Source organism: Electrophorus electricus, chromosome 11, assembly GCF_013358815.1.
Source record: "Electrophorus electricus isolate fEleEle1 chromosome 11, fEleEle1.pri, whole genome shotgun sequence".
Lineage (NCBI taxonomy): Eukaryota > Metazoa > Chordata > Actinopteri > Gymnotiformes > Gymnotidae > Electrophorus > Electrophorus electricus.
The window spans coordinates 9,150,324-9,156,512 of record NC_049545.1 but is presented as its reverse complement, the minus strand read 5'-3'; positions in this window follow the sequence as shown (position 1 = coordinate 9,156,512).

The window sequence follows — 6,189 nt, the reverse complement described above, 5'->3', positions numbered from 1 at the left end:
TTCAACTGAAATGGTCATTCCAAACTGGCCTTACCAAGACTGTGTTGGAAGTGTTTAGATATGTGAAAGACCTATTACCAAACCTTAATCAGTAGTTAGGTGAGCTAAATAACAAGACTGCTTAAATTCTGGATATATATATATATATATATATATATATATATATATATATATATATATATATATATATATAAAGACAAGTCTAGGTGAGTAACTGCAGTGTACTGTGTATATGTATTCATTAATTTATATATAATATTTAGTGTAACAAATCAAACATTATAATACTAATTTTTGAATCAATGATGATTGCATATAAATAAATATACACTGCCTGCCAAAAAAAGGTCACGCATTCCAATATTTCACTGGACTACCTTTAGCTTTGATTACGGCACGCATTGGCTGTGGCATCGTTTCCACAAGCTTCTGCAATGACACAACATTTATTTCTGTCCAGAGTTGCATTCATTTTTCCCCAAGATCTTGTATTGATGATGGGAGATTTGGACCACTGTACAAAGTCTTCTCCAGTACACCCCAAAGATTCTCAGTGGGGTTCAGGTCTGGACTCTGTGGTGGCCAATCCATGTGTGAAAATGATGTCTTATGCTCCCTGAACCGCTCTTTCACAATTTGAGCCTGATGAATCCTAGCATTGTCATCTTGGAATATGCCCATGCCATCAGGGAAGAAAAAAATCCATTGATGGTCAAGTATACTCAGGTATACTCAGGTATACTCAGGTACTTAGTATACTCAGGTAGTCAGCTGACCTCATTCTTTGGGCACATAATGTTGCTGAACCTAGACCTGACCAACTGCAGCAATCCCAGATCACTGCCCCCACAGGCTTGTACGGTAGGCACTAGGCATGATCACTTCAGCTGCCTCTCTTCTTACCCTGATATGCCCATTACTGTGGACTAGGGTAAATCCTGACTCATCAGACCACATGACCTTCTTCCATTGCTCCAGAGTCCAAACTTTATGCTCCCTAGCAAATTGAAGCCGTTTTTGCCAGTTAGCCTCACTGACAAGTGGTTTTATTAAGGCTACACAGCTGTTTAGTCCCAATCCCCTGAGTTCCCTTCGCATTGTGCGTGTAGAAGTGCTCTTACTTTCACTATTAAACATATCCCCAAATTCTACAGTTGTTTTTCTATGATTTGAGTTCACCACACATTTAAGTGATCGCTGATCAATATCATTCAAGTTTTTTTTCTGACCACATTCCTTCCTCGAAGATGATGCTTCCCCACTGTCCTTCCACTTTTTAAAAACGCATTGGACAGTTCTTAACCCCATTTTAGTAGTTTCAGCAATCTCCTTAGATGTTTTTTCTGCTTGATACATGCCAATAATTTGACCCTTCTGAAACAGATTAACATCTTTTCCACAAACACAGGATTTATCTTTTGATGTGGTTGTTTAACAAATGCGAAGCTACTCACTGCATCAGTTAAGGTTAAATAACTTGTTGCTAGCTGAAACATAATCACCCATGCAGTAATTATGCAATTGGAGGCTCTTACCTATTTGCTTAGTTAAGTCCAGGTGGTGACCTTTTTTTTGGCCAGGCAGTGTGTAAATGAATAAAATATTCATAAAACCTTGCTGGTTGTAGCTTGTTGGTATGCTATGCAACTTACATAAGCATTACTGATAAGGAGTACATAAAATAAAGAAATGAATAAGGAAATGGAGTTTGCTATGAGACATACTACCAACATCCAACCAACATGTACAGCCAGGTATTATATGGTGGTGTAAGAACAAGGTGTCATTGAAGCAAAGTGGACATTTCCACAGCCCAGCTGATATGTGTAGTTTCACACAAAATAATGTGGAAAAAAATAAAACCCTTCTTAAGCTATGTTGATTATAATTCTAACTGTATTTAGAAATACCAGGGAACATTGTATTTATAAATACCAAGGAAATATACTGGAATTTCTTTAAATTAATAAATAAATAATAGAATGCAGTACTGCAAGTTAAAAATAAAGAACCTATTTTGTTCAAATTTAGACATGATTTTAATGATAAACTCACACACTTCTTGCTTGTCAACAAAAACCTATTCAGTGAATTCAGGTATTTCAGTTACGGAACCTAGCAAACAGGTGGAGCACTCCTAAGTATTTGGATAATGAGTGTATAAAATCATTGTTATTTATTGTGTCAGGTGTATAATAATCATGCACATTGTGAATTTGGATCAACACACTCTATATAAGAAGTTGTTATGCTTCCAATTTTCCAGTTTAATTAACTAAACAGTTATTGTTACTGCATCAGTAGTACCACTGAATGTTCCCTGAATTTGTGAACTTATGTAGGGCTTGATTATATCCTTTTGTTTTATATAATGAAGAAAATACTGAGCCGTGAAGCACCTGCAGTAAATATTCTTCTGGTTTCAATGCACATAAAAGTTACTTGACTGTCAATATTGCCCCCTTGTGGAGAACTTCCACTAAACAAAAGTGAGTGAGGATATGATATTGATATTCTGGGCTAGATTTAGCATGAATTTCACATTTCTGTAACTCCTGAACCCTAAACAGAAGCCTAAATGACACAGAATGTAATATGCCCTAAAATATAGAGGAGATGATGTGTTAGCAAATGAACAACACATTTCAAAGCCCGTAGACTCAAGGTTTAATAAAGAAGTGAGAAATTCTCATTAACAAGAAAGTGAATCAAATCTCATGTCAGTCTGAATAATGCAGCCCCTGTAACCTCTGTACCTTGGGACTGATATGAAAGAGGCAAAGAAAAGGCAAAATGAGGGATGCATCAGTTCACTGTTATGCCTTTTGGTTGAACTCTGACAAGGTTAACATGCCTGGAATATTTGGCTTGTCATGAGAATTAGAGACAGAAATAGGAGAGAGGTTTGTCAAGGTGGGAATCACTAACAACATAATTCCATTAAGTGGGGGTTTTCTTACACTAATTTCTAAATTACACAAGTATTTAGGGCAGTACAGTATATTGTATAAAACAAAATTTAGGCCAGTTTACCAAAACGGTGTTGTCATTGTCACCGTTTTATTATTATACTGGCCTTTTTAACACATCATCAGAGAAACAGTGTTTGTTTACTCTGCTGCACTATTCTCAAAGGAAAGATCCTTTGCATAAACACATTGTTTAATGACTCCTACTTTGTCTTTACTTCATTATATGGCAAATTGAGTTGCAGTAGCTGGAAATGACTGAGGGATAGTATGACCTGATGAAAATATAGAGATAGTGTGATATTACATTAGACTTTAGTTTAGATGTAAAATGCCCCAGGTGTCTAAAAGTACTCTGAGCACCATTTAAGCAGAAGTTGTTCAGTTTGTCCCTGTAAGCAAATCATTTCCACAAAGTTCAGAGGCAGGAGTTCTCAGATCCAGTTTTGGTGACCCACTTAATTGTATCAGATTTATGACAGTTTTAACAATTATTTGATGAGATTTGCAGTGGATCTGTAATTAATGTCATGTACTTTGGATGACAATGCTATCTGACTCATGCCCCAGTTGGTTCAAACAGTCCTAATACATTTTGAGTCCTTTTTCATGTTTCATGGTGTACTTCACATCCAATAAAGAATAATTCAGAAACCACACCTACTTCTTAAACAGCATGACTGATAGGGTTGTATGTTAAGATTTCTATTATAGATGACTGATATAGTAAGGATGTACCTTCTCCAGTGACTTTTAAAAGTGAAAACAGGAGCAGAAATGAAACGTAATGTATGTTTTAAATATTAAATAACTGAAATTCACATTGTTTAGATTTGTTCACTTAGTACTTTTGCAGACTCCTTTGGTCAAAATAAGATTTTGAAAATAATTTTTGTTGGGGTAGGACACCTTGCAAGGCACATGAAACCATTTCCCCCTTGTTCATGAGGCCTCAGTCCTTGTATCTGGTTTCCCATCTTCAGCTCAACTTGGGGCTTTTTGTGTGGGGTTTAGGTCATAGATCTGATATCACCCAAACAAAATCTTCATTTTGTGGTCAGAGAGCCATTTTTGTGCAAAGCATGAGGAATGCTTAAGATCATTATCCTGGGGTACGATCCAATGATAATCTAATTTTAGCCTCGAAGCAGAGGAAACTGATTTAAATTGTAAATCTGGACTAATGTTAAAATATTTATATTCTATTAGTGATAGTATGTTTTGATAGTTTGTTGGTTCTGTTATTAACATTTTTAAGGTGCTAAAATTGATTAAATATTGTTTATTTTGGAATAAAATATTTAGAATTGCAGTTTATTCCATGTCCTTCTTTCTCGTTATTTTCTAAGGATATTATTCCACTTCACATTGTTTCAGAAATACTTTGATAGCAGGCCACTCAAACATACTCTACAAAACATTTTGGCTAAGCAGCATAAAGTAGTCACAAGGTAAATGTTATAAAACGTAGATATACACACAGAGCAGCTAAAAATAAAAGTCTTTGGGAGTGCAGATCTACAGAGGTTTACATGTCAGGTCTAGCCACCAGTCAGTATGCTACCTTTTTGGCCTCCAGAGTAGACTCTTCCCATGACTGGTAATATTTCCATGTTGGCCACTTTGACCAATATTTTATTACTCACAAATATAAACAAGTGCAGATCAAATAATCCACTTAGTTAGCTTTGATGATAGATAAACATTAGGTCTCACAAATTGTTACGTGGGATTCTGTGCACAGATGCAAGCATGTTTGCTTATAACCAAACATGAAAGTCAAATGTATGACAGTATTCTATTCTGTATGGCAGTTCTATTAGCTATTAATGGCATAACAAATATAGTATATGTGTAATTTATGCTTATTTCCTCCCAAACACACTTGCTTTTGGCAATGATGGATTTAATGCATAAGGGAACTTAATATGGGAAAGTGAATGCATTAATCAAATTCCAAGACACATAAAAGAGATGTTGGCAATTAATCTAATTTTTTTCAGCCTGGTTGGAGAAGTTACATCTTACTGTGTGGCCCATATAACTCAAAAACAGGGTGCTTATAATAAGCTTTTTGTCTTGGTCATATCAATTCTGTGAATCCCAGAACTGTTCTGACCTGCTAAAAGGTCACTTATGCATGAGGTCTATCATATGGTTGAAGACCCAAGAGGTCGAACTACTCAACATTTAGTTAATGCAAGAAACAATTTTGGCCTATTAAAGTAAATGAGATGAAGGTAACAACATTTAAAATTACAGTTTACAAGTGAAAAGCTAAAACTAAACAGTACCAATACACAAGAACTACGGTTTATGGAAAGCCAAGTATCAAAGAGAAAGATACCTGAAATATATAAAAAGTCCATGCATGAAGATACATGATGGACTGGTTATGACTATCAAATAACTGTCAGTTAATACAAAATTGTTATACTCTTTGAACAGTTAGAAGTATAACAATATTATGATAGTATAATGTTAACCAATAAGGAATCAAATAAATTGAATTTGAGAGTAGCATATGGTAACACACAGCAGAACATGAACAGAATACAGGATCCAGTCAGACTGGTAGCAAAATGCAATGACCATTTCAATACAAAAGAATGTTACACAACAGATGAATCCCAGATGCTTGTAGTTATGAGGCACTAGAAGTATATTAACAGAGGGGAAATCCAAAGCCATGGTCAAAATACAAAAACAGGTCAATATCCATATCGGGCAACAATAGTACAGACGGAATGAGTCAACATTAAAATGAGAAAACAGTATGAAGTAGCAATAACCAGAAAGAAGTGCCACAAAGCAAACAAACCAGAAGGGACTAGGGCCAAGACAAAATCCAGAGGCAGAAACAGGTCAGTAACCAAAAAGATAGACTAGAGAATCGCTTGGTATGCACCATGGCCATACTTCACAAAGAGTGAATGAACAGCATTAGGTTACATAGGCAAACGGAATTAAAAAACAGTCAATAATCCCAATAATTATTGAGAAAACGCTCAATAATCAGGGGAGGCAGAATGCAGGAGCTGTCTGTGACTGGTGGAGTTGGATGTGACAGGTGGATTAGTGTGACGGTGGCGGCACAGAGGAAGCAAGAGGTGAGGTTGCCAGAAAGTGCTCTTTATTCTCCATGGGTGAAGGCACAAATGTCTGGCAACGAAATTGAAAACCCAAAGACGATTGCTTGGCTTGGCAACTCCTCACACGG